Here is a 6,000-nt window from a genome sequence, read left to right as displayed (position 1 = left end):
CAGGTTGATGTTCCCTACTTTCTTAGTCTTAGCGAGGATGCAGGTAGCAGCGTTCTAGATCAACTGCAGTTATCTGATTGACTTTGTTGGTGGACCTGTGAAAACTCCGTTTCAGTTATTGATTTGACTAAAATTAAATGCATGGCTTATTTTTTTCATAACCTGTTGAGACATCAGTCCTTTAATCTTGGAAATGTTCCTTCAGGTGATGGAAGGCAGACTTTGTAATTGTGTTTAGATGGCTTTGGAGGTTCTAGTGCAATGGCGCTCAAACTGGGTCCCCAGACCCCGGGAAACTGTTATATCGGGCCTGGAGAGGCACTGCTGAGGATGCGTCGTGGCTGAGCCAAGTATCACAATGGACACATATTTAACGTCAGCCTCATTAAGTAAGGTTAAAGCCAAATCAGCTAAAATTAGAAAGTATGACAACAATTACATCGAGTTTGGCTTTATGGACAATAGGGATGGGAGACCAAAATGTGCTGCCGATTTTTTTTTTGGGGCCTATTCTTGAAAACAATACTTATTTTTATTTCTTTACATGATTTACATGATTGATGAGAAATGTTAGTTTTATCAAATATTGCAACACTAAAAATAATCAAACAAAACGTTAACAATGGATATTAAATGGAGGGAGCAGCGAAGTACTAATTTTAGATGTATTTATGTTTATTTTTAACAACATGCATAATTTCTGATGTGTTTAACTATAAAAAGGCTGTTTAAAAATAGTATCAGCCTGAGGAATTTTCCCGTTGCTAAAGAGTACCTGGCCACGAAAACTTTGAGAACCCGTGCATTAGTGCACCCAGATTTTGGGCCTTGTCCAAAATCTGGAAGCAACAAGCTGTGTGCAAAAACTTTTTACTTCTGTTTTGTTTTTATTCAACTGAAGGATATTCTGCCACATCCATGCATTGATTTCACCATATGATCAGCCTTCATTCTCCCTGTTTCCACAATTTCCAACTAATTTGAGTTTGTTTTTATGGTTATAACGAGCGTTATTTACACAAGGGTTTAATACATTGATGGGATATTGATGTTTGTTTTCCGCTCTGCTTCTTATAACCAAAATACGACTTGAAGCCTTTTAAAATTGGCTCCAAAAGTCAGCTACCCTAATCGTATTAGCTTCCAGATAACATTCGTTCTTCCCGGATACGCAAATATGGTTTGTTTCAAACATACGTTTTGTTTGTTTTCGCTCCACCATCGTTCGATAGTGCAGTGAGCATTATTACCGCATTAATATGGAAGATTATTGTCAATGGTGTTTTTGTGTAACTTTAGCATTAGCCCATTTAGCGTCCGATCGCTACAGCGACCCCTAGCTTCCCAGAGGAATAATGGCATTAACAAAATAGAGCATTCCATAGTTAATGATTTCTCTGAGAAAATAATTTTTTAAAATGTGATTTTATGAAATAATGTTTAACTCTGGATATGCAGTGTAGATGAGTCAAAACATATTCACTGAATTATGATGATGAGGATCAACCATTTAATGTGTTTTTGTTTCTTTTAAGTGTACATCAATCCTTAGCTTCTTTTTTAATTTCATTTTGCTTAGTAGTTTTAGTTAAGTTTCACTAGCCTAGTAGAGAGGATTTGTTGATTGAAATAGTGTTAATTCAGATAAACAGCATTCTATAGTGATGTTCTCTGGATGTTCACTTTATTCCTGTTAATAAATTCTTGAACTTGAAGAGAAGATGTCACTCATTCATTCTATATGTGTGCAGAGCTTGCTGTTGAATGAACGCTAGTGCTCGAATCATTCCTTTCAACTACTGCCATGAAATCAGCTGTTTGGGCTGATATTCACCGAACAATAACTAAGATAGAGAGTTATTTTTTAAAACATTTAAATTAACCTAAAACGGTGTGTAAAAGCACAACATGCAGGTGAAAAAACGGCAACCTCCATGGATGAAAAATAAGATTTTACATATCACGAACAGCAATTTTTAAGTTAATCGGAAAATTACAACACATTTAGGCCAACATGTTCAACTAATCTTGGATCCCTTTAAAGACGCGGTTGCTTGTGAAGTCCCTTTGGCTGACTTAGTCAGTGGAAATGATACTTTCAAAGACACTCAGACACTCTTTTTAAGCTGCCAATACATTTTCAATAGGCTTGAGATCAGGGCATTGTGATGGGCACTCCAAAACACTGACCTTGTTATCCATAAACCACTTTTTCAGCAGCTTGACTGTATGCATTATTGTCCATTTGAAAGACCCATTTGTGCCCAAGCGTCAACTTTGTTGCTGCTGTCTTGAGACATTGCTTCAGAATTTCTACATAATGTTCATTATCATGATGCCATCTATTTTGTTAAATGCACCAGTGCCTCCTGCAGCAGAATAACCCCACAACATCATGATACCAACCCATATTTCACAGTTGGGTTGGTGTTCTCGGGCTTGAAAGCTTCCCCCTTTTGTCTCCAGATGTAATAATGGTCCTTAAGGCCAACCAGTTAAATTTTAGTTTCATCAGACCACAGGACATATCTCCTAAAATGTGTTTGCAAACTTTAATCTGACTTTTATGCGTTTCTTCCTGCCAGAGTAGCCTTTTAAGCCCATGTCAGTACAGTACTTGTTTTACTGTGGATAATGAGACACTCTGACTAGCTTCAGCCACATCTTCACAAGGTCTTTTGTTCTTTGGTTGGTGTTCACATTTCAGACCAATATACGTTTGTGTCTGGGACACAAAACTGGTCTCCTTCCTAAGTGTTATGATGGCAGGACAGTCCCATGGTGTTTATACTTGCATATAATTGTTTGAACAGATGATTGTAGCACCTTCAGACATTTAGAAATTAAACCCAAGGATGAGCCAGACTTGTGCAAGTCCATAATTCTCATCCTGATATCTTGGCTGATTTCTTTTGACCGTCCCATTAGAAAACATCATTTAGATAAGAACTTTTTAGTCAAAGTAGGAATGTTGTCTGAATAATGCAGTCAGTAAGGAAGGAAGTAGGAAAGGAGCCTATATGCTTCCTATCATAGTTCCTTTAGCATAGGGATGTCATGATGTCCCTTACCCACACTAAGGAGCTATAAGGAATCACACAATCCTTTGCATGACATGACCTATAAGCACAGCCCACCTCACAGAAATTAACAAAAATGTCCGCAGAGAACAGAGCGTGTGGTAGTAAGTAGCGCCATTTACCCTTTCACATATTACAGCAGTTGTTGGTCATCCATGTGGTTAAGAGGCCTTTGGCCATATCTGCCTTTGTTGTCTGCTGCAAATAAGATCTGTTAGATATTGTAACAGTGTAACAGCAAAGTTTTAAATCAAAGGAAGTGATACAACAGCTAGCTGTGATGTGATGAAATACAATGTATAAATATGTTAACCGTGAAAATTAAATGGGGTACCGCGAACAAGCTATTTTTAGAAACGTAACGTCACGATGACGTCACATCACGTGGTATGCAGTGGGGCAAACTCCGGAAACTCGCCGCTGTTTTGCTTTAAAAGAGACGTGCGTTAGCCTAGGTTTTACTCGTTAAAACAACTGCTTTTTCCAAATCTAAGACCATGGTTTATAAACATTGTTGCTATGGAACGTGCAACAGCGACTCGAGGTACGCTGATCGGCCGCATATGAAGGATGAATTTTCATTACTTTCCCGAAATTCAAGAGTGCCAAGGAGAAATGTGTGCGCTTGGTACACCGGTGCGGTCGGCCTACATATGTAGCAAGCATTTTGTCTGAGGAAAGGGCACAACCGAAGAACATCCTGACCCAATTCCAGCGACATCAAGTCAAGGTAAGAGTATTTTGGTGACTGACATGTTAATAAAGAAGCGCCTGCTACCATGATCGCATATAGGCTATCATGGTAGCAGGCGCTAACATGATACCCTGCTACCAGGATAGCCTACTCAAAAACATTTCAAATGAGACAAACATTAAACAAATACCGATTTCTGGACGGTGATTAGAAACAAAAAAAAAAAACGGCCGACGCCGCCATGATCGCCGCGCAGGAAAAAAAAAACAAAGCTTACCGTTCATCAACTCGGCCCTTTTTCCAGTCTTTTTAAGCACTCGACACTCAAGCCATCGTTTGAGCTGAAGGTTGGTGTGTTCTTCGACAGTGCGACCAGTAAACTGTGCGCCTGGGACACCTTCTTGGGAAAGTTTAATGGCTGCAAAGTCGGTCATATCGCTGGTTCTGTTGCGCTTGTAATAGCTGGGTACTCCGTGCGTTCTTCATCTGTGTGCCCTACCTAAACGGCAAAAGGGGCGTTGCTCTTGAGACGGTGACGTCACGTGCGCGGTACCCCATTAAGTCTTTGTTGTAAAAATGTTTTATTTTGCATGTGTGTATAGACCATATTCTGTTAAAAACAAAAACCAATTCACATAATTAAAACAAATAAAATAAAATCATCATCAGTATGTCAACTCTGTTTAAGAAGACAATAAGCAATTGGACTGGTTTACTGTTAGAACACTGCAAAAACTCATCATCTAAAAACAAGTTAAAAATTCTAGGTATTAGTCTGAATCTTAAAATTAAGTAAAATAATCTGCCAGTTCAGTAAGACAACTGCACTAGGAAAGATTCTTGAAAAAAGAAAAAGGAAAAAATATCCAGGTTTTAGACAAGTGAGAAATGTCTTTAAAGATGTCCAAGTACTTTAGTAAGTCAATTAAATTCTAGACTTCACTGGTAATACTTTCAGTTTTCATTCTCTATCACTATTATTGAAAAGATATTAAAACCAGGGCAACTAACTAAGATGAATCTATATATAATCTATATATAGTTCACAAGTTCAGCTACAACGATTACATACCTCACCCCGGTTGTAACCACACATATAATTCAATGACATTACTTTATCATTCCACAATTCACATGTGGACTAATTTGTTGGTACCCCTTTAATGTAAGAAAAACACACAATGGTCACAGAAATAACTCAAATCTGACAAAACTAATAATAAATAAAAATTCTATGAAAATGAACAAATGAAACTAAGTTATGCTTACAACCATGCTTCAACAGAATGATTTAAAAAAATAAACTGGAAACAGGCCTGGAATAATATGATGGTACCCATAACTTAAAATCTTGTTGAGCAAACTTTTGAGGCAATCACTGCAATCAAACAATTCCTGTAAGTGTCAACGAGACTTCTGCACCTGTCAGCAGGTATTCTGGCCCACTCATGAGCAGACTGCGCCTGTTGTCTCAGCTTTGAAGGATGCTTTTTCCAGATGGTATGTTGCAGCTCCTTCCAAAGATGCTCAATAGGATTTAGGTTGGAGCTCATTGAAGGCCACTTCAGAATAGTCCAATGTTTACTTCTCAGTCATTCAGTGTTTATTTGTTAAAAAAAGTTTGAAATTTCATTCCACTTCATGATTGTGTCCCACTGGTTGTTGATTCTTCATAAATAATTACAGTTTTATATTTTTGTTTGAAGCCTGAAATGTGGCAAAAGGTCAAAAAGTTCAAGGGGGCCAAATACTTAAGCAAGGCACTGTAAGTTAGAATCATTGTGTGCAGAATTTAACATTAGCACTACAGCTAATGTTCCACCAACAAATTATGAAATAAATTATGATGCAGAGTATGAATGTTTTGTAAATGGAGGTTTTGAGGGCAGTGAAGAAATTAATGTGGACAACACCAGTGTAAAATGTAATGTAACATTGGTGTTTTCTTGGTTTAAACATGCCAATGTGTTTGTTAGAAAGCCTGTATGGTTTGAAAACCCACAGTTTCTAGCAGAGGATTGTCAATACATAACTATTACCACTCCCACTTTTTTCTTTTTAGGAGACCAAACATACCCAGTAGCAGATACTTATTGGATGTGTGGGGATGGGATGTTAACGAATACCTTACCTCTTAGATGGATAGGACTGTGTCAATAACTTTAGTGTATGAAGGTGTAAAAGAACCGGCTGAAATTGAAACTGGAAAAACAAGGTCTTGTCAGA

The sequence above is a fragment of the Fundulus heteroclitus genome, unplaced genomic scaffold, assembly GCF_011125445.2.
Source record: "Fundulus heteroclitus isolate FHET01 unplaced genomic scaffold, MU-UCD_Fhet_4.1 scaffold_278, whole genome shotgun sequence".
NCBI lineage: Eukaryota > Metazoa > Chordata > Actinopteri > Cyprinodontiformes > Fundulidae > Fundulus > Fundulus heteroclitus.
The sequence above is the reverse complement of the archived record's forward strand: the minus strand, read 5'-3'. Positions refer to the sequence as shown.